The sequence below is a fragment of the Symphalangus syndactylus genome, chromosome 10, assembly GCF_028878055.3.
Source record: "Symphalangus syndactylus isolate Jambi chromosome 10, NHGRI_mSymSyn1-v2.1_pri, whole genome shotgun sequence".
NCBI classification, from domain to species: Eukaryota; Metazoa; Chordata; class Mammalia; order Primates; family Hylobatidae; genus Symphalangus; species Symphalangus syndactylus.
In genome coordinates, this window is record NC_072432.2 from 51,660,696 (window position 1) to 51,684,224 (window position 23,529).

Here is a 23,529-nt window from a genome sequence, read left to right on the forward strand (position 1 = left end):
TCGCTTAACGGGCAGACAGATCCTGACATAAACTTGCCCAAGTCACACAGCCCAGAGGCACCATTGAAGGGCTAAAGGATTTGCTGCTTGTGGGCTGCATAGTCTAGACTAAATACTCAACACCTCTTAGGGAGAAGTTTACTGTAAAGAGCTTGGACTTTTCCAGTCTTGTAGCCACCAAAGGGAAGGAAAATAAAAGAACAAGACTTCATGGGAAGGAAGCCTAATGTTTGCCTGAGATTACATTTATTTTATTTAATTTATTTTATTTAACATTTACTTACATACATTACTTATTAACATTTACTTATTTACATTTATTTTATTTAACATTTACTTATATAGTTCTTATACTATGCAGAATGAGGATCTTCTAAGTGCTTAAAAATTCTTATCTCAATTTACTATTTGTACTAATTTTATGAGATATGTAGTTTCATTATCCTTATTCTACTGATGAGGAAAATAAAGAGAGGTTAAACAGCTCACTCAAGGTCACACAGCAAGTCAAGAGTAGAAGAAGCAGTGATGTGAACCCAGGGATTTGTCTCTGGATCCCTGCTCTTAATACTCCACCGCCTGTCACATTGAACTAAAACAGTGGCTCTCTGACACTACTGAGAAACAGAAAAACAGAGGTTCTCTAACATTAGTGAGCAGCAGAATCACCATGACAGGAACGTGAGGTGCAGGATGGGAATCAAAAGGATCATACTCTCAAAGAAATGTATGGCCATCTTTGGTTAGTAACCCAAAGACTATATACTGCCATAGTTGTTGCAAGTGAATACATTCATTCATAATTTAGTTACACACCATGTGTTTATTGCGCTCCGACTTTATGCCAGGCACTGGGCTCACATCTAGGTGAACAAGCAGTCACAGCCCATATCCGCAAATGGTTTTCGGTCCACAGGTGAGAGAGCTATTAAAGATAAACAGACACATAAAATAGATAATCACAAACTGTGATAAGGCCTGAGGGAAAACAATAGGGTACAATTAGAATAATAAGTAAAAGCTTAATTTAACAAGTTGTGTGGGGCTGGCCAGGCAAGGACGCTCTGAGAAGGTTCCAGGTAATCCTGAGGTCCGAAGACTGAGTGGGGGGGTCAGTGCCAGGTCAGTGTGGGGTAAGGAGTTGTGCCTCTCCAAATCCACTTTCCATCTCCCTCCATTCGTCTCTCTGCTCTGAGGCTGACCTAAATGGCCTACAGCAGGTGGTTGTATCTCAGTGGTCCGCACCTAGGGGTTATTTTGCACCCCAGGGACATTTGGCAGAATCTGGAGACATTTTTCATTGTCATAACTGGGAGGCATCTAGCTAGCAGAGGCGAGGCCAGGATGCTTCTTGCTAAACATTCTGCAGTGCTCAGGATAGCCCTGTCCCAATACAAGGAATTATTGGCCCCGAATGTCAATAGCGCCACTGTAGAGAAACCCTGAGGAGGGAGGAAAAACAATGTCGGGGGTTTTATTCCCCCGTTCCTGCCCCATAGAGTTAGCCTCAGTTGACTGTATCTCTTGCCTGAACATGCCCCCTCCTCACAAAACGGGTGACTCTTCTGGACTCACTCCTTATTGGGTCTAGGAGTGTTAAGCACTATCCACTGTGATTCCTCTATACCCACATGTTTGTAAACCATCCCTGTGTAAATAAATGCACCTCGAATTATCCTTTTAAACTATGCCATCTGTTTCTTGTTGGGACCCTGAGTGTGTGCAAGTGTGTTCTGGCAGAAGACAGCCTGTGTGGGGACTCCACGAGCGGAGCCAGGGGAGAGAGGCTGCTCCTGCCAGAGACACCACATAAGGCAGAGAGGCAGGGACACGAATACCTTGGCTTCTTCCTTTCTTCTGCCTTCCAGTATCCTGCAGTGCCTTCCATTGGCTGAAGCCAGTTGAGAGACAGCTAACATGAGTGTCTGAAAATGCAGGTCCCAGGAGTCAGTGAAGGGCAAGGATGGATCTGAGGGTAAATAGGCCCGGGACCTGCACAAGGAGAGCAGCCTTACAGTGTGAATATTAAGAGGTTACCGCAGCAGTCCATGGAGAGCCTGATGGTGGTTTGGATTAGGGTTGATGGAGCCAGAGAGAAGGCAAAAATGTGTCTCCCATTGCCTTTGGACATGTAGTTTGGGAAACACAAACTTCCATGCTACAAGGCCAGGAGGGTAGTGAAGGGGAGGCATGCATGTGTAAGGCCATTTGGAAAGGGCAAACAGCTTCTTTCAGGCCTAAAGCTGTTACTAGGTTGGAATGTGGCCCCAGTACTACCAGATCCTCAGAGATTCCAAGAGAAGACAAATCTCCAGATTCGTAAATGAAAATTTTCAGTTTTTAAACAGTGATACTAATGAAAACACATGCACTGTGAACTGAACTGGATTTGGCTCCTGACTCTAGAGTCTAGAACAATGAGTTTGCAACCTCAACCTACTGAGGGTTGTTACAAATGAGGCGTCTGTTAGACAGTTCCCAGCTCTGCTTTGGTCTCTCGGTCTCTCTTTTTCTTTTTTAAATGCAGGATGTATGAACTAGATCCAGTGTTTTTTTTTTTTAATGCTTTCCAACAAAAAATCAGAAACAAGTTTTATTCTGGGAATGACAGAACCACAACTGTCACGCATAAGTTGGGATTGAAAATGTCTGGCTCATCAAAATAGCCACATTGTGCTCATTCTTCACTTTCACTATAAAAGAATGGTACAAATTTAAACATGCATAATGTATTTATCATTAATAAAACATTGCTTTACAGATTTTATACACTGGACTCTGTGAGATTGTTCTGAGGAAAAGAAAAAAGGATTTTATTTAAAAACATTGAAAACAAGTAGACTAGATGAATGCCCTAAAGGTTGGCAATTGGAAAACTGATAACCAGAAGGCCTGAAGCTCAGGGCTAAAATGGTCAGAAAAGCTTGTTTTTCAGTGACAGTCCTTATCTGTAATTGACCTATTCACTGTGTTAAGACTTGTGCAAAGGCAGAATTTAGGGCTTAATTACTCCAAGCAAAGTCAACAAATAATTGTGAAACTGTATCTCCAGAGGAGTGCTGATGTCAGGGAAATCAGACCTGCAACGAGGGTGGCAACTGTAAATCTGGAGACCATAGTCCAATATATGACAGAGGCTGAGAAAAACAGGTTTTTTTGGAGGGTTTTTTTTGTTTGTTTGTTTTTGTTTTTTTTTTTTAGACAGAGTTTCACTCTAGTCACCCAGGCTGGAATGCAATGGTGCAATCTTGGCCCACCACAACCTCTACCTCCCGGATTCAAGTGATTCTCCTGCCTCAGCCTTCTGAGTAGCTGGGATTACAGGCACCACCATGCTTGGCTAATTTTTTTAGAGGGGGTTTCACCATGTTTGGTTGGGCTGGTCTCAAACTCCTGACCTCAGGTGATCTACCCTTCTCAGCCTCCCAAAGTGCTGGGATTACAGGCATGAGCCACTGCGCCCTGCTGAAAACCAGGTTTTAACAGGAAATGAAAAGTGCAAGACCAGCTCAGTCAGGGATACCCTAACCCAGCAGCGCTAGAGGAATTAAAGACACACACACAGAAATATAGAGGTGTGGAGTGGGAAATCAGGGATCTCACAGCCTTCAGAGCTGAGAGCCTCGAACAGAGATTTACCCATGTATTTATTGACAGCAAGCCAATGATAAGCATTGTTTCTATAGATTATAGATTAACTAAAAGTATTCCTTACGGGAAACAGGAATGGGCTGAAATAAAGTGATGGGCTCTGGCTGGTTATCTGCAGCAGGAGCATGTCCTTAAGGCACAGATGGCTCATGCTATTGTTTGTGGTTTAAGAATGCCTTTAAGCGGTTTTCCTCCCTGGGTAGGCCAGGTGTTCCTTGCCCTCATTCTGGTAAACCCACAACCTTCCAGTGTGGGTGTCATGGCCATCACAAACATGTCACAGTGCTGCAGATATTTTGTTTATGGCTAGTTTTGGGGCCAGTTTATGGCCAGATTTTGGGAGCCTATTCCCAACAGAAAAGAAGTTCAGTAAAAAAAGGAAACCCCCAAAGCTCCAATTCCCAGTGAATCAAATTGTTTTCCTGTTTTTGTGTTCCCTTTTAGGCATTATTCACATGCAAAATGATTTCTACAATATAGAAGTGCTGGTAGTAAAGTTGTGATGCACGCAGATGGAGATGGACGTTTCGTCCCTTTCAGACCTTAAAGTAGTAATGATCCTGCTAGGCCGGGCCTTAAGGAGGTTTCATCGGGCTGCAGAATAAAGTTCCAGATCCTTAACATGGGAAATAAACAATAATCAGTTTCTCACTTTCCCATGAAGCCTCAGCTCTCACCACACATGCACTGCTGCTCTTGGAGCCCTGTGCTTTTTGTGCTGTGACCATACTTACCTACATTTCCTCATCTCATGCCACCAGACTGTTCCATGCCCCCTTGAGCATATGCTGCCACTTCCTTATGGAAAGTTCTTTCAGGCCTACATTTCAATTCTTCCATGAAGCCTTTCCCACCCTTAGGTAGAACTGTTTCCTCCTTATTTCTCTTTACAGTTTGTATATTGCCTGTAGCAATTCATGGAACATGTTTAAAGCCTGCCCTAGTTTTCTTGAAGGCTGGGTCCATGAGGGATTTATGTGACTCTCTCCTGTGCCTATCTCAAGGCCTATCCAGTGCCAGGTACAAAAGCAGTACCAGATAACTGTTCAGTGACTGAATGATATCTTCACTTTGTAGAATTTTCAAGGATGTCAGATCAAATTTGAAAGATTGTTGCATTCAATCATTCACCAAATTTTTACATAATGTACTCCTACTATATTTTGGGCATTTGCCCAGGTGCTGAGGATCGACCGATAAACAAAATATCATCCTCATCCTCACATATTTTAGAGGGGGAGACGGAAAATGAACACATCAACATTTAATATGTCAGAAAAGAGTAACTGCTGTAAAGAAAAACAGCCAGTGAGTAAGGGATAGAGGTCATGTGGGGTACTATTTTAGACAGGCTTGTCAAAAAGTCCTCTCTAGAGTTCAGTGAGTTCCGAATGAACTGAAGTGTGAATAATGCACACATTAAGGAAGAGAGTTGCAGACAGGAGGAAAAGCAAGTGCAAAAGCCACGAGGTGGAAGCATTCTTGACTTTTCTGAGAAACTACAAAGAGGCCAGTGAGGGAGAGAAAGGTAGGGAATGAATGAGGTCAGAGAAGGAGCTAGGAGTTGGAGCATATGGGGCCTGGCAGGCTATGATAAGGAATTTGCATTTTATTCCCAGTGTGTTGTCAGCCATTGTGGGGTATTACATAGGGAAGAGACGTGATGTAATATAAGTTATCACATGGCTGCTGTGATGGTTAATACTGAGTGTCAACTTGATTGGATTGAAGGATACAAAGTACTGATACTGGGTATGTCTGTGAGGGTGTTGCCAAGGAGATTAACATTTGAGTCAGTGGGTTGGGAAAGGCAGACCCACCCTTAATCTGGGTGGGCACCATCTAATCAGCTGCCAGAGCAGCTAGAATATAAGCAGGCAGAAAAACGTGAAAGGAGAGACTGGCCTAGCCCCCCAGCCTGTATCTTTCTCTCATGCTGGATGCTTCCTGCCCTCGAACATCAGACTCCAAATTCTTCAATTTTGGAATTCGGGCTATATAATATATATATTCCATTAGTTCTGTCCCTCTAGAGAACCCTGACTAATACAGCTGCTCTGAGAATAGACTATAGAGGAGGAAGAGCACAAGCTGAGAGACTTAAAAATGTTTATTCTTAATATTGTTCATACTTGACTGCTTTAGTGATTCACCGATTCATTCAGTATTCTTTGATTCAACAAAAATGCATTGAATTTTTACTATGAACTCTTCTGGGTATGGTGGATATATACATAAATAGAAAGGTCCCTGCTCTCATGAAATTTACACTCTAATGAGGGAGATACTCCCCACTCCAAGTAAGATTTGAGATTATCCAGCCCTCCTGGCTCTTCTCCTCCTTCAGCAAGGCCTGCAGCTGGACTGGGAAACTCCTGACTGCAGAGGCACAGTAGAAGTGCCATTATCATTGCCAGGTTAGCTTCTGTGCAGGACTTGGGAGAATCATGAGAATCACCTTTTCTTCCGGAAGTCCAGGTCTTCTGGTAGTTGGGCAATAGAGCTCTACTGGAAGCTGCTACAGCTGTGGCCACCTATCCTCAGAGATTCCTGCAAAAGAATTGCCTTAAACCACAGAGAACCTGGGTGTCTTTTACATCAGAGTGCTAGTGTTAATCTGATGAGACAATGACAGTCTTAAGAAGTGTCAAGCCTTCATGAAAGACTTCTTTAATCTCCTTAAGATAGCGACCTCACAAGGAATGACTGGCTGCTGTAGAATTTGGATGAGCCTGAGGGCTTTACTTATGAATGACATGTTGCACACTCAGCCTTGGAAATGGCTGCCTGCTTATAAAGCCATTGTGCTTCACACTGACTCTGATGGGCTACTCTGGAGCAGAGATGCCCAACAAGGGCCAGGAGGGATCCATGGGGAGACTTCCCCGCAGAGGTTTTTCTTCTGTGATTGCAAAGTTTAGACTGGAATAAATTTCTCTTTATTGGTTTCATTTAGGAATGTAGAAATAGGTTAAATTGAATTTGAATTTTTTTCTTTAGTTTCAAAAGACATGGCAGAATCTGTTCTTCTTCAAAATATTTATTTAAGAGACTCGATTTAGCTTTGGGAAAGTGAATGGTTGTTTCTCATGTCTAATGCTAGGAAAACTTAGGCAACTATCATAGAATGGATATGATTAATTATATATGTCCTTAATAAATATGGTTTCTTCCTATTTTTCTACCAAGCACTATGTTAACTATTAGGGAGGATGCTATGCCTGAGATGCGATTTCAGCAAGCTCTCAGTCTAAGCAGAGGCCATAACCTTTATTCAACAACCAACTTAAATGTGTTATTTTGACAAAAATTTTGAACCATCTATAATTCACAGTTTCTTTCCTGTGATGTCTTAATGTAGTGAATTGGAGTCTCCAGATTTTAGGAAACTTTTTATGGGTTTTACAGTGTTTACTTAGTGTTTGGCTTTAATTTCATAATGTGTACATTTCCATCTATTAAAAATCAGAATTACCAGCATGTTATTCACTTAGCTAAAATAAGGACTTACTTAGGCTTGCTATGTTTTGTTTTTGATATTCTGGAATATATTCTGACAAGCTTTTGAGTGGGGAGAAGAAAAGATAAGCACTGTTTATTATTTAGTAGTACCTTACTAAACTCAAAGATAAGCCTTGAGATGCTCTAATAAGGGGAAAAATGAAATAACTTCCTTTGTGTTAGAAGCAAGTGATGTTATTGAAAGATTGCTGAAGTTTGAGTTGGCATATCTCAATTTTTCCTACAAACTGAGTGTGAATAATATTTAATGGTAGAATGGGATAATACCCAGAATAGGTAAATAAATGTTAAAGACCGTAGCACAATCCTTGGCACCTAGTAGACACTCAGTTATTTAGTGTTAAACTTGTGGAACTGAGAGAATTAATTTCTACTTACATATCCACTTCATTAGAATAACAATGAGTTCACAGGGTTCATTACAGAAAGTTGTATGAGGTTCACATATAAGGGAAGGAGGTACTTACTTTATTGATTGAGAGAGTGTTTTCTATTTGACTGTTATATTTATTAGAAACAGAAGCTTCCTTCCATTTAATTTTTTTTTTAGAGTGGACCTTGCTCTGTCACCCTGGCTGGAGTGCAGTGGAATACTCATGGCTCACTGCAGCCTTGACCTCCTGGGCTCAAGTGATTCTCTCATTCCTACCTCCCAAGTAGCTGGGACCACAGGTGCATGCCACCATGCCCAGCTAATATTTTCTGTAGAGACGAGGTTTTGCCATGTTGTCCAGACTTGTCTTGAACTCTTGGGCTCAAGCTGTCCACCTGCCTTGGCACCCCAAAGTGCTGGGATTACAGGTGTGAGCCACTGCACCTGGCCCTTCATTTAATTTTTATAAGTTTTGGTAGTTTAACTTCACTTCTAGTTTGTCTATTCCAAATTCATCACTGCAAGCTCTTTCAAGTTCTTGGTGTTACTTGTGGTAGTGAGTAACCTGGCTCATTTTTCTATTTGTATTGTAGATCTTTGGTTAACAGTCTCTTCATTACCTTTGGCTGGTTCCTTTTGTACGTTCTTGGACATTTCTCACAAAATATATTGCTGACTATGATATGTGTGTGTATGTGTGTGTGTGTGCACATTTCTGAACACTCTGATCATTCCAGATAGAAATAATCTCTTTTTTTCGAAGTATTCATTGCTTTATTCCCATCACTGTAATGATTTAGCAATTTAAAAAAACCCTCTCATTATAATCATTCATGTCTGTGTCTAAAAATCATTGAGCTCCATGAAAGAGCAGAAGCAATATCTGAACACGTTTTTGTCTTGATCACGTAGAGTAGATGAATTCAATGAATATTTGTTAACTGGATGAACACGTGTGCTTGTTTGTGCATGTACACATGCATTCATAATATCGTTGTATTTCATTTCTATAGATGACGTCTTCAATCAAAGCATACATCAGTGTTTGAAAAGACTACTACCAATATTCCTTGTACATTGTGTATGTGAATTGGGATTTCAGTTTAGGGACTGTAGCTATTTGAAGAGACTCAGAATTTGTCTCTTAAATTCACAGTTGGCCTAAAGAGCCTCTGCTCAAAAAAGAGCAGTCACATTCCTTATAGCTGAACATGAGGTGTTCTATTAGCTGCTCTTTCTCAGCAGTTCACAGCCATGTGACATTTTTAAAAAGCTGTGTATGCCACATCCTTGAAGGGCTTCTTCTGTCTTTTCTTTTTGGGGATTTCTCTGCTTCAGCTTACAAGGTCACAGCTGCTCTGACTGCCAATTTTCCATAGGCTCCATGCAGGACAATAATGATTGGACAGTGATTTAGTGCTCCAGTTCTGAGTGTGTGCAAAGACCTTCTAATGACAGATACATCTTTTTTTATTTTTTATTTTTATTATGCTTTAAGTTCTGGGATACATGTGCAGAACGTGCAGGTTTGTTACATAGGTATACATGTGCCATGGAGGTTTGCTGCACCCATCAACCCATCTACATTAGGTATTTCTCCCAAAGCTATCCCTCCCCTAGTCCCCCACTTCCAACAGGCCCTGGTGTGTGATATTCTCCTCCCTGTGTCCATGTATTCTCGTTGTTCAACTCCCACTTATGAGTGAGAACATGTGGTGTTTGGTTTTCTGTTCCTGTGTTAGTTTGCTGAGAATGATGGTTTCCAGCTTCATCCATGTCCCTGCAAAGGACATGAGCTCATCCTTTTTTTATGGCTGCGTAGTATTCCATGGTGTATATGTGCCACATTTTCTTTATCCAATCTGTTATTGATGGTCATTTGGGTTGGTTCCAAGTCTTTGCTATTGTGAATAGTGCTGCAGTAAACATACATGTGCATGTGTCTTTATAGTAGAGTGATTTATAATCCTTTGGGTATATATTCAATAATGGGATTGCTGGGTCAAATGGTGTTTCTGGTTCTAGATCCTTGAGGAATCACCACACTGTCTTCCACAATGGTTGCACTAATTTACACTCCCATCAACAGTGTAAAAGCGTTCCTATTTCTCCACATCCTCTCCAGCATCTGTTGTTTCCTGACTTTTTCATGATCACCATTCTAACTGGCTTAAGACAGTATCTCATTGTAGTTTTGATTTACATTTCTCTAGTGACTAGTGATGATGAGCTTTTTTTTCATATGTTTGTTGGCTGCATAAATGTCTTCTTTTGAGAAGTGTCTGTTCATATCCTTCGCCCACTTTTTGATGGGGTTGTTTTTTTCTTGTAAATTTGTTTAAGTTCCTTGTAGATTCAGGATATTGGTCCTTTGTCAGATGGATAGATTGCAAAAATTTTCTCCCATTCTGTAGGTTGCCTGTTTACTCTGATGATAGTTTCTTTTGCCATGCAGAAGCTCTTTAGTTTAATTAGATCCCATGTGTCAATTTTGACTTTTGTTGCCATTGCTTTTGGTGTTCTAGTCATGAAGTCTTTGTCCATGCCTATGTCCTGAATGGTATTGCCTAGGTTTTCTTCTAAGGTTTTTACGGTTTTAGGTCTTATGTTTAAGTCTTTAATCCATCTTGAGTTAATTTTTGTGTAAGGTGTAAGGAAGGGATCCAGTTTCAGTTTTCTGCATATGACTAGCCAGTTTTCCCAACACTGTTTATTAAATAGAGAATCCTTTCCCCTTTGCTTATTTTTGTGAGGTTTGTCAAAACTAAGATGATTGCAAATGTGTGGCATTATTTCTGAGGCCTCTGTTCTGTTCCATTGGTCTATATATCTGTTTTGGTACCACTACCATGCCATTTTGGTTACTGTAGCCTTGTAGTATAGTTTGAAGTCAGGTAGCATGATGCCTCCAGCATTGTTCTTTTTGGTTAGGATTGTCTTGGCTATATGAGCTCTTTTTTGGTTCCATATGAAATTGAAAGTAGTTACTTCTTGTCTTCTGCTACCTTTTGAATTTGTTTGCTCTTGCTTCTCTACTTCTTTTAATTGTGATGTTAGGGTATTGGTTTTAGATCTTTCCCACCTTCTGATGTGGGCATTTAGTGCTATAAATTTCCCTCTAAACATTGCTTTAGCTGCGTCCCAGAGATTCTGGTATGTTGTATCTTTGTTCTCATTGGTTTCGAAGAAGTTATTTATTTCTGCCTTAATTTTGTTATTTACCCAGTAGTCATTCAGGAGAAGGTAGTTCAGTTTCCATGTAGTTGTGTGGTTTTGAGTGAGTTTCATTTCTTTTCTTTTCTTTCCCTTCCTTCCTTCCTTCCTTCCTTCCTTCCTTCCTTTTCTTTCTTTCTTTCTTTCTTTCTTTCTTTCTTTCTTTCTTTCTTTCTTTCTTTCTTCTTCCTTCCTTCCTTCCTTCCTTCCTTCCTTCCTTCTTTCTTTCTTTCTTTCTTTCTTTCTTTCTTTCTTTCTTTCTTTCTTTCTTCTTTCTTTCTTTCTTTCTTTCTTTCTTTCTTTCTTTCTCTCTCTCTCTCTCTTTCTTTCTTTCTTTTTGAGATGGAATCTTACTCTGTCGCCAGTCTGGAGTGCAGTGGCATCATCTCAGCTCACTGCAACCTCCACCTCCCAGGTTCAAGAGATTCCCCTGCCTCAGCCTCCCAAGTAGCTGGGATTACAGGCACACACAACCACACCCAGCTAATTTTTTATATTTTAGTAAAGACAGGGTTTCACCATGTTGACTAAGATGGTCTCGATCTCCTGACCTCATGATCTGCCCACCTCAGCCTCCCAAAGTGCTGGGATTACTGGCGTGAGCCACTGCGCCTGCCCTTGAGTGAGTTTCTTAATCCTGAGTTCTAATTTGATTGCACTGTGGTCTGAGAGACTGTTTGTTATGATTTCCATTCTTTTGCATTTGTTGAGGAGTGTTTTACTTACAATTATGTGGTCAGTTTTAGAATAAGTATCATATGGTGCTGAGAAGAATGTATATTCTCTTGATTTTGGGGTGGAGAGTTCTGTAGATGTCTATTAGGTCCACTTGGTCCAGAGCTGAGTTCAAGTCCTGAATATCCTTGTTAACCTTCTGTCTCATTGATCTGTCTAATATTGACAATGGAGTGTTAAAATCTCCCACTATTATTGTGTGGGAATCTAAGTCTCTTTGTAGGTCTGTAGGTGGTGAAGACTGGGAAAAGCGTATTATCTGTGCTGGAATGCACCATTCCTCACGGCATGTTCTCTTGTTCTCTTATGGCTTCTCTTGGCTACGGGAAAGAGTTCCCCGACCCCTTGTGCTTCTGAGTGAGGTGATGCCCCACCCTGCTTCGGTTTGCCCTCTGTGGGCTGCACCCACTGTGTAACCAATCCCAATGAGATGAGCCAGGTACCTCAGTTGGAAATGCAGAAATCACCTGCCTTCTGTATTGATCTCGCTGGGAGCTGCAGACCAGAGCTGTTCCTGTTCGGCCATCTTGCCACCTTATCATTGAGTTCACTTGCATTTTTTTCTTAACCTCTCTGAAAGTAGAAATTTCAGTTAGATATGCACAGATGTCAATACTGACTCATGGCAGTCATTTGTGATCCTGAATAAATGACTTAAACTCTCTCTAAGTCTCAGTTTTCTTGTATATAAAATAAGGACAATAACTCTACCTACCTTATGATATAGTAGTGAGGATTGTATTGTAACATGGGCCCAGGTACACTGTGGATGGTTGATAGATGTTAGAGATAATGATCAAGAAATGCTGTGTGACTAGAGCAAATGTCTGTAAATCATCAGCTAGTGATGGCACAGAGGATGCTTTCAATAGATAATAGCTAAAATAATGATGATATTGATGACATTTGTGATAATAATGATAAAAATGATAGCAGCTTTGACTTATCATAAGGTAATATTTATTAAATGACTCAAAAAGCCAGAACTGACTTTAGCAGTGAATACTATCCTCATTGCCTTATGTTTTCATTTGCAATGTAAATGTTTGGTTTGTATATTTTGTCTAGAAGACAATCTAGTTGAAGATATTCCACTGCTTTCCTACTTGTTTTAACTAGGAAAGTGATCTCTTTACTCTCATCCAAACAAGATATGTTTTCCATCACTTTTAAGCCTATTCTTATGAAATCTCTGTCTAAATTCTATACATTGAGTCATCTGAAGACTCTCTTTTCCATTTTGTTACAGAACCATAATTATCATGTTATCTATACCTGATACATTGTAGATGAAGAAACATGTCAACAGAGCCACTATCTGCCCAGCATCTCATGGGTAATCATAGTCACAGTGGAACTGAGACTAAGCTTTCCATTTTTATTTGACTATGCTGCTTCCCAAGGTAAATATAGGATTTGAGATCCATATTTTCTACTTGCATGACTGTGTTGAGATTTTTCCTTTTCAAACTGGAGACTTCATTTTTTTTTTTGTTCCACATGTAGGGATTCATTTATAGATTTTTTTTTCTTTCAAGTGGTCCAGTATAACAATAAGATCACCGACTCCTTTTTGATGGGGACCATTTCTCAGATTTCTTTTTCTAATCTCTAGTGTAGAGTTTTATACTGATATGCTACTCAGTGATTTGCTGGTTGAATTAATTTTTAATTAAATGAAAAGAATGTCACACAGCTCTAACAGTGACACTATTTTTGCTTAATTATTTTTTAAAAAAATTTGTTATCTATTTCTTGTGAAAGACTATGTCTCTGAATATTTGCTGACCAAGTGGCTGAATTTTATCTGGGAAATTTCCAGTAAGAATCGCTGATGTCCTGAATAGTATCTCAGGTGTAGATTGGCAGATAGGCTCAAATTTCTTCAAGTTTATTATTAGTTCTATAGTGCTGCTTCAACACTGCCAAGTAGCATATGATCAACCGCATCGCTTTTTGAATATACACTTTAAGAACATTATCAAACAACAGAAAATGAATGCTTCTGGGCCATTGGACAATGTTCATAGCTTACAACGTTATGTCAGGAAATTTTATTCTAAGTGTGGGTTACATATCTCATTGCAATCAGAATGTTCAATATCTATTGAGTGACTATCATGTACTAAGGGTTGTGCTAAGCACTATCACATACATTATCTAATTTGTTTCTCATGAAAAGTCTGTGAAGTGAATATTATTATCCCTATTATGACAATGCCTAAATTGGGAAATGAAGAGGCTATGTGATCTGTTCAGGTCACACAGACTGGCCTATACGTATTTCCAAAAAGCTTTGAAAGTATTTATGCATTATCTCAAAAAGGTTTTAATTATCTTGCACTCATATAAAGCATATGTTGAATTTAATTACTATAATCATTGCTCTACTTTCATGAATTTGGACAATTTGCAAGATCAGATTTTTATTTTCCTGTTTCCTTGTTGAATGTAGCATTGCAATATAGGTGAAATAGCATGTTTAGGATACTCTAAGAAAATATTTTTTGTTAATGATTTGAAAATCCAGCAGATTTTTAGACCAGACATAAGCTGCACGTATAAATTTATGCTGATAAGTATTTGACTTAAAAATGTAAGACTAAATACACCAAATTCATATTATTAATTCTGATTATTACTCTTTTAAGTGTTTGTATACGATCATCATGTATTACTATTACTTATACTATCGTTTGATTAGACAGACCCAGAATTCACCAATTAGTTAGGTGATTGAAAAAGTCTTCTCATATAAATGTTTAAAAATAAGCTCTTTAATATTAGAAATTTTTAGCAAGTAGTGATGGCAGACCTGTTTATAAAAAATTACTAAACTTTTATTTTAATTTAATTACACAATTTTTGGCTCATATTTTGCTTCTTAGCTTACCTCAGTGACCGCCTTTTGAGCACCATGCTGACAAATTACAGTCAGAGGTGAGAATAGCCCCATTAAAGGTTGCAGGAATTGCCACAGAGTGGGAAGTTGAATTTCCAGACCAAACTCAAATGTAGTCCATGGTATCTTCATGCTTTTTTCATGCTTCTAGGATAAGGGAAATTGGAATTCCTACAGATGTGTATGGATTGAAGTGTGAATAAACCTGAGGATGTCTGGCAAGAATAACTTTCTTTATCTCACACACAAGCTTCTGCTGAGATCTAAGAAAAGAGCGTTTTCTATTAGCATCATTGTTCAAAAGACACATACACTAATTAGATTTTTTAAGCTGCTGCTACCTGAGGAGGCTTAATCTTCTTTGATATTATTTTACAATAGACTTTCCCTCCCCCATTATCATTTGTGAACTACATTCAGACTTTCAAAAAAAATGCTATTAGGATACTGAAAAGTTGTGTGGAACTGTTTTTATTGTGGCAGATATTTTGTATTTGGAATCAAAGTATATTAACCACAAAGGGACATAATTTTGCTGGTTGCGGGAGGTTCCCAGTCCAAAACAAAAGCAAAAGCAAACCTGTACTTTTATAAGCTTAATAACAGTTGGTTCAAAGTACCATGGAATTCTAATAGCAGTGCTCTGTCCACTAGGAAAAACTTTCAGGAGATCAATTTATCTACTTTTGTTTGATGTGAACACAATTGTTTTCTGAATGTAAAATTGACTCCTGAGCAAGAAAAAAATTAAAAGTGATTGCAACATGATGCTATACATTTGTCAAAACCCATAGAACTGTACAACACAAAGAATGAACCCTAATGTAAACCATGTATTTTAGTTAATAATGTATCACTATTGGTTCATCAATTGTAACAAATGTACCACATGAGTGCAAGATATTAATAATAGGGGAAACTATGGAGAGGGAGTAGGGTATGTGGGAATTCTCTATACTTTTCTGCTCAATTTTTCTGTAAACTTGAAGCTGCCCTACAAATAAAGTCTATTAGTTAAAAAGAAAAGTAAGTGGAAGGTAGACCCCTTTTCTTACATGAAGTTTAAAGTTCAGAAAGTTTACTCTTATTAGGAACTGTTAGTGTTTTAAATTCGCACCATTGCCAATCATTATGACTATGGTAGGCTGTGGGCTCTGTGTTTCCTATCCCAACAGCATGATAAAAGATATTAATTAAAAACTGCATTTGAGAAGTAATTTTGAGAAATTTAAATAGTTTTCTTTTCCTCAGGGCTTCTCAGCACCTTTAATTTATTAATGTAATATAGAAAACACCCTGTCACATGGCAAGAGTAATACCATCTTGAAGCAGAACCAAGATGACTTGGTTTGGCTACTGGATAGTAGCCAATGATGACTGATGTTTGGCAGCTGGATACTGTGTTCCTGCAGTAAGGTCAAGAAACAATGCCTATAGCATAGAAAAATCCGTCATAAAAATGTTTATCTAACTTCTCCAGTGGTCACAAGTTTTGCAAGACAGTCTGACACAGGACTAGCTGCACATGTTTCACCAAAAAAATAAAATAAAATAAAATAAAATAAAAAAAAGCTTGCTATATAAGAATACTTTCTCAAGTGAGGGTACGGGGATTAAATGTTTCTTTCTGAGAAACTGGATGGGTTAGCCTCTTTCTTTGGCCTCTCAGCTTCCTTGGCCTTTGAGGGTAGGTTTGCATAGACCTGCTCACTGTAGTACATGTAATAAAACATGGCTTTCCAAAGGGCAGCTACTGTATGCAGCATTTCTGAAACTTTTGAACTGTGGAATAGTTTTTGCAAAAAGCCAGTGTTCCCCAAGTAGAATACACTTGGGGAAATCTTATATTCTAATAGTATCATGAAAGATACATGACTTACTCTCTGAGGGAAGGCACTCTGTGAAATGATAGTGAACATGGTACTCAAAGAGTAAACGTGGACCCTCCACCATCCCCTCATATTCTATCAGTCAGCATGTTCTATTGATTTAGTTCCATAATTTTGCTTGCTTTTTATCAAACCCTTTGCATCCCTTTGCTACCATCCTAATTCATGACATAATAATCTAATTGTTGAAAGTATAGCTAGGTGACACTTCTTTAATTACATCACTCTTTTAAGGAACTCATGACTTCTTTCTTTTGCAACTCATTCTTTCACAGTTGCTATCTCTCAACTTCCATCTGAGGGTTCAAGTCTATTCTAGATTATAGGATAGGGTGGCCAGCTTCTCCAGTTTGCCTGGGATTGAGAGATTTCCTATGATGTAGGACTTTAAGTGTTAGAACATGAGAAGTGCCTGCTAGAAGCTGAGAAGTACCTGGCAAATGGAGACAAGTTGGTCACCCTACTCTGGGACCACTTTTGACAAGAGACCTTAGGGCATTAGTTGGTTTCACTGCAACCCCCCTAATTCACTTGAGAATTGGATTCAGAAAGTGTTCATCAGCACCTTCATTTCCTTCTGCATCCAGCACTGAATTAGTCCCTGCAGCTGAACCCAGGAATCTCCTTACTGCCACGCTTTTCTGAAAACCTGTTTTTTAAGAGTCTGAATTCTCATCTGTTGATTGCTATGTAAACCTCCATCAATTGTCTGCCTCACCTCTGAGGGTTAGGTCTCTTAACATCCTGGTGACTCTGGCCTTTCCTATTGCTGGGGCTGCTTGGGTCTGAAAAATCAAGATTCGGGGTATGGGACTATATATTCAGGTTTAGGAACCCTAACTTATTGGCTCATTCAGCAATTTTCCTTTTTCCCAAAAGGAAATTTACTTTAACATTTTTCATGGCAGTTTAATTTACATAGAGTGAAATGCACAGAGCTTAAGAATTACACTTTGAGGAGTTTTGACAAATGCGTATACCCATGTAACTCACATCTCTATCAAGATGTAGGACCTTCTCATCACTATAGAAATTTCCCTCTTGCTGTAAACATAGTCCTTGATTGTTTGCCTCCTCCCATCACAGACAAACACAGCTCTGATTCCTATCTCCATAGAATAGTTTCGTCTGTTCTGAAACTTCATGTAAACATATATATATATAGTGTATACTCTTTTTTGTCTTATTTCTCACTCAGTATGTTTTGAGATTCATATGTATTGTTGCATATTTCAGTAGTTTATTCTGAAAATGTAATGTTCTAAAGTTTGTATTTATAAGGTCAGGAAGATCTCCTTGATTGGAGAGCAAAAGATATTCCTAAACATCTTTAGTCCTACCTCAGACTACACACATGCCATTACATAAGTAGATTTGCATATAAAAGATACTAAATACAGTTCCATGCTTTTGAAAATAAGAACTTACATTGACTTATTTATTTAAGACACTTCCTTCAAAAACTCTTATGATTGATAGAACTGATAAGATTCAAAATTCAAGTCAGACTTCTATATTACATGCAGTTTTATTTGAAAGCACTTTGAAAAAGAGTTTGAAGCAGTTAAAGTGTTTTTAGACCTAAATACAAAGTTCAAGTATGTGATATTGTAACAGAAGTTACCTGCTTTAATATTGTATATATCACAACGTAACACTCCATAATAATATTTGACATAAAAGTTTTGATAACTGGAAAAAAGAATTGTAAACTGCAGAGAATTATAATTAACCATAAATGTTTACTGATCGCCTACCATGTATAAGATGATATGCTATACATGGAAAAGGAACTTTCAGGGGAGATAATGAGAAACAAAGAGGATTAAGTTACAGTCAAGTACAAGGTGATTTTTTTTTTTTTTTGAGATGGAGTCTCAACCCTGTTGCCCAGGCTGGAGTGCAACGGTACAGTCTCGGTTCACTGCAACCTCCACCTCTCGGGTTCAAGCGATTCTCCTGCCTCAGCCTCCCAGGTAGCTGGGACTATAGGCAAGTGCCACCACGCCTGGCTAATTTTTGTATTTTTAGTAGAGATGGGGTTTTGCCATGTTGGCCAGGCTGGTCTCAAACTCCTTACCTCAAGTGATCCGCCTGCCTGGGCCTCCCAGAGTGTTGGGATTACGTGGCCAAGGTGAGATGTTACATATTCACAAAGTTACAGTAATACAAAATACAGTATGGTAAGTGCCAAATGAAAGTAAGTGGATACTTTTATGGGAGTTTATATGGTGAGTATGAATACATATAAACAGTGCCTGACAAACATAATAATCCCAATATGTATCTGTTCCTTTTTCTTTCTCTTTTCATCGAAAACATTTATTTGGTAGGAAGGGCTCTCAAACATATTGTGTTGGATTGAGAAATGGCAAGAGAGAAATATAGTAGAATTGTCTGAGGATTGAGGGCCTTAAACAAAGAGTGTTTTTTTTTTTTTTTTTTTTTGAGACAGGATCTTGATCTGTTGCCCAGGCTGGAGTGCAGTGGTGTGATCTTGGTTCATGGCAACTTCTGCCTTCCGGGTTCAAGCAATCCTTCCACCTCAGCCTCCCAATTAGCTGGGATTATAAGCATGTGCCATCACACTGGACTAATTTTTGTATTTTTAGTAGAGACAGGGTTTCACTATATAGGCCAGCTGGTCTGGAAATCCTGGCCTCAAGTGATCCACCCGCCTCAGCCTCCCAAAGTGCTGGGATTACAGGTGTGAGCCACCACACCTGACCAGAGTTTTGGTTTTATCCAACCGGGAATAGGAACTATTCAGGTACTGATTTTTTTAAACTAACTTGTATTGCATAATCAAATTTTAGAAAAGTAATTTTCCTGAAGTGTGTAGAATAGACGTAAAAGATTATTTTAATAACATAAATATAATTGAAATGAGTATGTAAGATCCACACCAAAATATATGTGGAAGGTTGGAATCTATCACTCTTTGTAACTAATACCAAGAATCAACATCTTTGGAAAATACTTCAAAAGAGTTTCAATGGACTGGAGCAGTGGCTCATGCCTGTAATCTCAGCACGCTGGGAAGTCAAGGTGGGTGGATTGCTTGAGCTCAGGAGTTCGAGACTAGCCTGGGCAACATGGTGAAACCCTGTCTCTACCAAAAATACAAAAAAATTTAGCTGGGCATGGTGACGCGCACATATGGTCCCAGGTACTCAGGAGGCTAAGGTGGGAGAATCTCTTGAGCCTGGGAGATTGAGGCTGCAGTGAGCCGAGATTGTACCACTGCACTCCAGCCTGGGTGATAGAGTGAGACCCTGTCTCAAAAAAACCCAAAACAACAACAACAATAACAACAACAAAGAGTTTCAAGCCTGGTGAGGTGGCTCATACCTGTCTGTAATCCCAGCACTTTGGGAGGCCAAGGCAAGAGGATCACATGAGTTCAGGAATTCGAGATCAGCCTAGGCAACAGACTTAGACCTTATCTCTACTAAAAATAAAAAATTAGCCAGGTGGAGTGGCAGGCACCTGTAGTCTCAGCTACTCAGCAGGCTGAGTTGGGAGGACCCCTTGAGGCCAGGAGATCAAAGGTGCAGTGAGCTGTGATTGCACCACTGCACTCCCACCTGGGCAACAGAGTGAGACCCTGTCTCAAAAAAGAAAAAGAATTTTAGTTAACCAAAATTTTAGTTAACTAAAATTTTAGTAAAACAGGAGGAATAAATTTTCAGATCTGTTGTACAGCAGAGTGACTATAGTCAACGATAATGTACTGCATATCTTAGAACAACTAAGAGAGTAAATTTCAAATGTCTCACTACAAAAATGATGTGAGGTCTCAGTTATGTTAATTAATTTGATTTAATTACTCCACATTGTATACATATATCAAAATATCACAATATACTCTATAAATATATACAATTATGACTGCCAATAAAAATAACATTAATAAAAATAAATATTTAAAAAGCTTAAAAAGGAAACTAACACCTAATGGATGAAAATGATTGGTATTAACCTGTTTCTGGTTGCCATTCTTTTTAATTGCTGAGTAATACTCTATTAGGCAAATACAGTTGTCCCTCAGTACTCTCAGGGGGATTGGTTCCAGGAACAACCTCTCCATACCAAAAGCTCAAGTCCCTTATGTCAAATGGCATAGTGTTCCATCCTCCTATTATTTTAAATCATCTATAAATTATTTATAATAACTAGTACAAAGTAAATGCTATATAAGCAGTTGTTCTAGTGTACTTCTATTTGTATTTATCTCTGTAGTGTTATTTTTTATTCTTTTTCCCCTAATATTTTTGATCTTCAGTTTTTGAATCTACAGATGTGGAACCCATGAACGTGGAGGGTTGATTGTATATCATAATTATCTGCTCTCTTGTTGATATATTTGGAGTTGTTCCTGCTTTTGCTTATTATAAGCAAAGCTGGCATAAACATTTATGTCCAACTTTTTTTTGGTGGACGTAGGTTTCCATTGTCTTGGGTGAATCCTTATAAATAGAAGTGTTGAGCCATACTTTAGATGTAGGTTTATAATTATAAAAACTACCAAAATTTCTCAAGGTAGTTTTAACATTTTGTACTCCTACCAGTATATGTAGGAGAGTTCTGGTTTTCCATATCCTTGTCAATATGTGATGATGTTAGTCTTTTTAATTTTAGTCACTTTTGCGGGCATGAAATGGTATCTCACTTTGGTTTTAATTTGTATATTTCTGCTGACTAATGATATATAATACTTTTTCATATGCTTATTAGCCATTTATAAATTTTCCTTTGTCAAATGCCTGTCCGAGTCTTTTGCCCATTAAACAAAATTGTTTGTTCATGTTTATTATTGAGTTGTAGGAGATGTTTTCTATAATCTAGGATTTGTGTGTATCAGAATATTTTCAGCTATCAGGAGTATTTAGATATATGTATCATCTAGACTATGGCTTGCCTATTCATTTTCTTAATGGTGACTTAGGATAAGTGGAAGCTTTTAATTTTGATGAAGTCTCTTTTTTTTTTTTTTATTATGGTAAGTGCTTTCTGTATCCTAAGAAATCTTTGCCTACTGCAAGGTCAGAAAGCCATCTTTAAAAAAAGTTATATTATATTTTAATAGTGTTATATATTTTAGCTTTTATGTTGAGGTGTACAATTCATCTTGAATAAATATTTGTGTTTACAATGTAAGGTAAGAGATGGAGTTCCTTTTTTCCTCATTCATGTTACATTACTGGGTATTGACTTCCAAAAAATTGTTTTATTTTATTTGTAATTGACAATAATTGTATATATTTATGGGGTACAATGTGATGTTTTGATACATGTACACATTGTAGAATGATCAAATCAGCCTCATTATCTGTCATCTCAAATATTTATCATTTCTTTGTAGTAAGAACTTTTGAAATCCTCTCTTTTAGCTACTTTGAAATAGGCAACATTAACTATAGTCACTGTGCTGTGCAATAGTACACCAGAGCTTATTTCTCCTTTCTAACTGAAACTTTGTACCTATTAACCAATGTCCCCTCTTTCCCTGTCCACCTTTCCGTCCTCCAGCCACTGGTAACCACCATTCTACTTTCTAGTTTTACAAGTTTGTCCTTTTTAAAATTTCACATATAAGTGAGATTATATAGTATTTGTCTCACTGTGCCTGGCTTATTTCACTTAGCATAATGTCCTCTAGGTTCATCTATGTTGTTGCAAATGACAGAATTTCCTGTTTTTATAAGTCTGAATAATATTCCAGCATGTGTGTGTGTGTGTGTGTGGGGTATGCATAATATATATACACTCATCTGTTGATGGACACTTAAGTTGTTTCCATGGCTATTAGAATAGTGCTGCAATAAATATGGGAGTGCAGACATCTCTTCGACAAACTGATTTAATTTCCTTGGGATTGGGGAATTGACTTTTGATATCCAAACTTAGTATATAATACCTCAAAGGCCAGAATGCCAATTATTTCGTGTTATAAAGTTGTTTGGCTATCAATCCACATTTTTGCATGAGATAGTTATCTTGCAGGTAGGCCCATTGAGAAGACTAGAAGGTAGTCTTGATTGATTCTTGTTGAAATTGAAACTAGAGTAAAGGGACATCCAAACACTTATCCAATGAACTACAATGACATACAACTCACTCAGGCCTTTCTTTTTCTAAATTTTCTCCCCAAATAAAACAACAGCAGCAACAACAAAGACAAAAAAACCTTGTGCGTTTCTTACAGCTTTATGATGCGTTTCAGTGTCTACAGTGACTGCTGAGTTTGCATCTGTTGCATGTTGTATCTTTCTGGTAATATATGGAAGAAGCTTCATATTCATGTAAGTATGCTAGTTCTAAAACATAATGTGGAATCATGTACAACTCAGCACTACTTGGTAGCAATAAACAGAAACCCACCTCAAAAGAGTGTAAGCATAAAAGGAATTGAATTAGATTATGTAATTTGACAAGTCCAAAGGCTGGAGTTGGTTTAAGCAAAATTTGTATTGAAAATTTTTCTTACATAAAAAAGGTAAAACAAATTTGGTAAACCTAATTTTTTTTTTATAGTGCAAGTAGTCAACTGTTGTCATTCCAAGAAACTATTATTTGTGGATAGTAAAACCGTTTGGAGACTTAAAAAATACCCTATAACCACTAAAGGCAGAGCAAATTACTTAAATAAAATTACGATATTTGCCCCAAATAGTAACAGTATAATTTGCATCAGTTCTCTAGAAAATTGTCTGCAATTAAAAAAACAAAAAGGACTCTGATGTGTTAACTCAAATTAATCAGTATTTTCTTCGTACACTCAGATTGCAACCTAAGTATTAGTCTGTTGAGTTTGGTTTAGTGGATATTTATTCAGGATTTTTACAAAAACAAGGAAACAGAGAAGAGGAATAGTGCTGTGCAGGTGACCTCGGGGTTCAGGCGACACTCAAATGCCTGCTTCTCCTCTGAGGTTATTACCATCCCTTACTTGTTTGACGTTTAGAGATACTGCAGGAGATAGTTGAAAAGCAGAGGTTGCATTTCCAGTGGTGTTTTGCTCTGCTGGTATTTGTTCCTCCGTGCTGCTGTGCAAAGGGCCAGAGCTGCATGGAATGGATCTTTTCTTCAGATTGTGCAGGCTGGCTGCCTTGATGTCGTAGTTGCTGATGTCGGCTGCCGACGAACCTTATTCCTTTACATTTGCCTGGTCCTCATTTCACTGGAAAACACAGTAGCTGTAGCTGCACATAGACTTTTCCTCTTTCTGTTTCCCCCTCATC

General features: G+C 38.3%; 1 long non-coding RNA gene across 1 annotated transcript; it reads right to left on the reverse strand.

Annotated features, from left to right (window-relative positions):
- Window positions 1-831: 831 nt before the first annotated feature.
- On the reverse strand, window positions 832-23,509 carry LOC134731516 (uncharacterized). The gene is made up of 3 exons (XR_010113836.1): window positions 23,238-23,509; window positions 5,921-6,201; window positions 832-925 (listed from the first exon to the last, which is right to left on the reverse strand). It is a non-coding gene; the product is annotated as an uncharacterized lncRNA (long non-coding RNA).
- Between the last annotated feature and the right edge of the window lie 20 nt (window positions 23,510-23,529).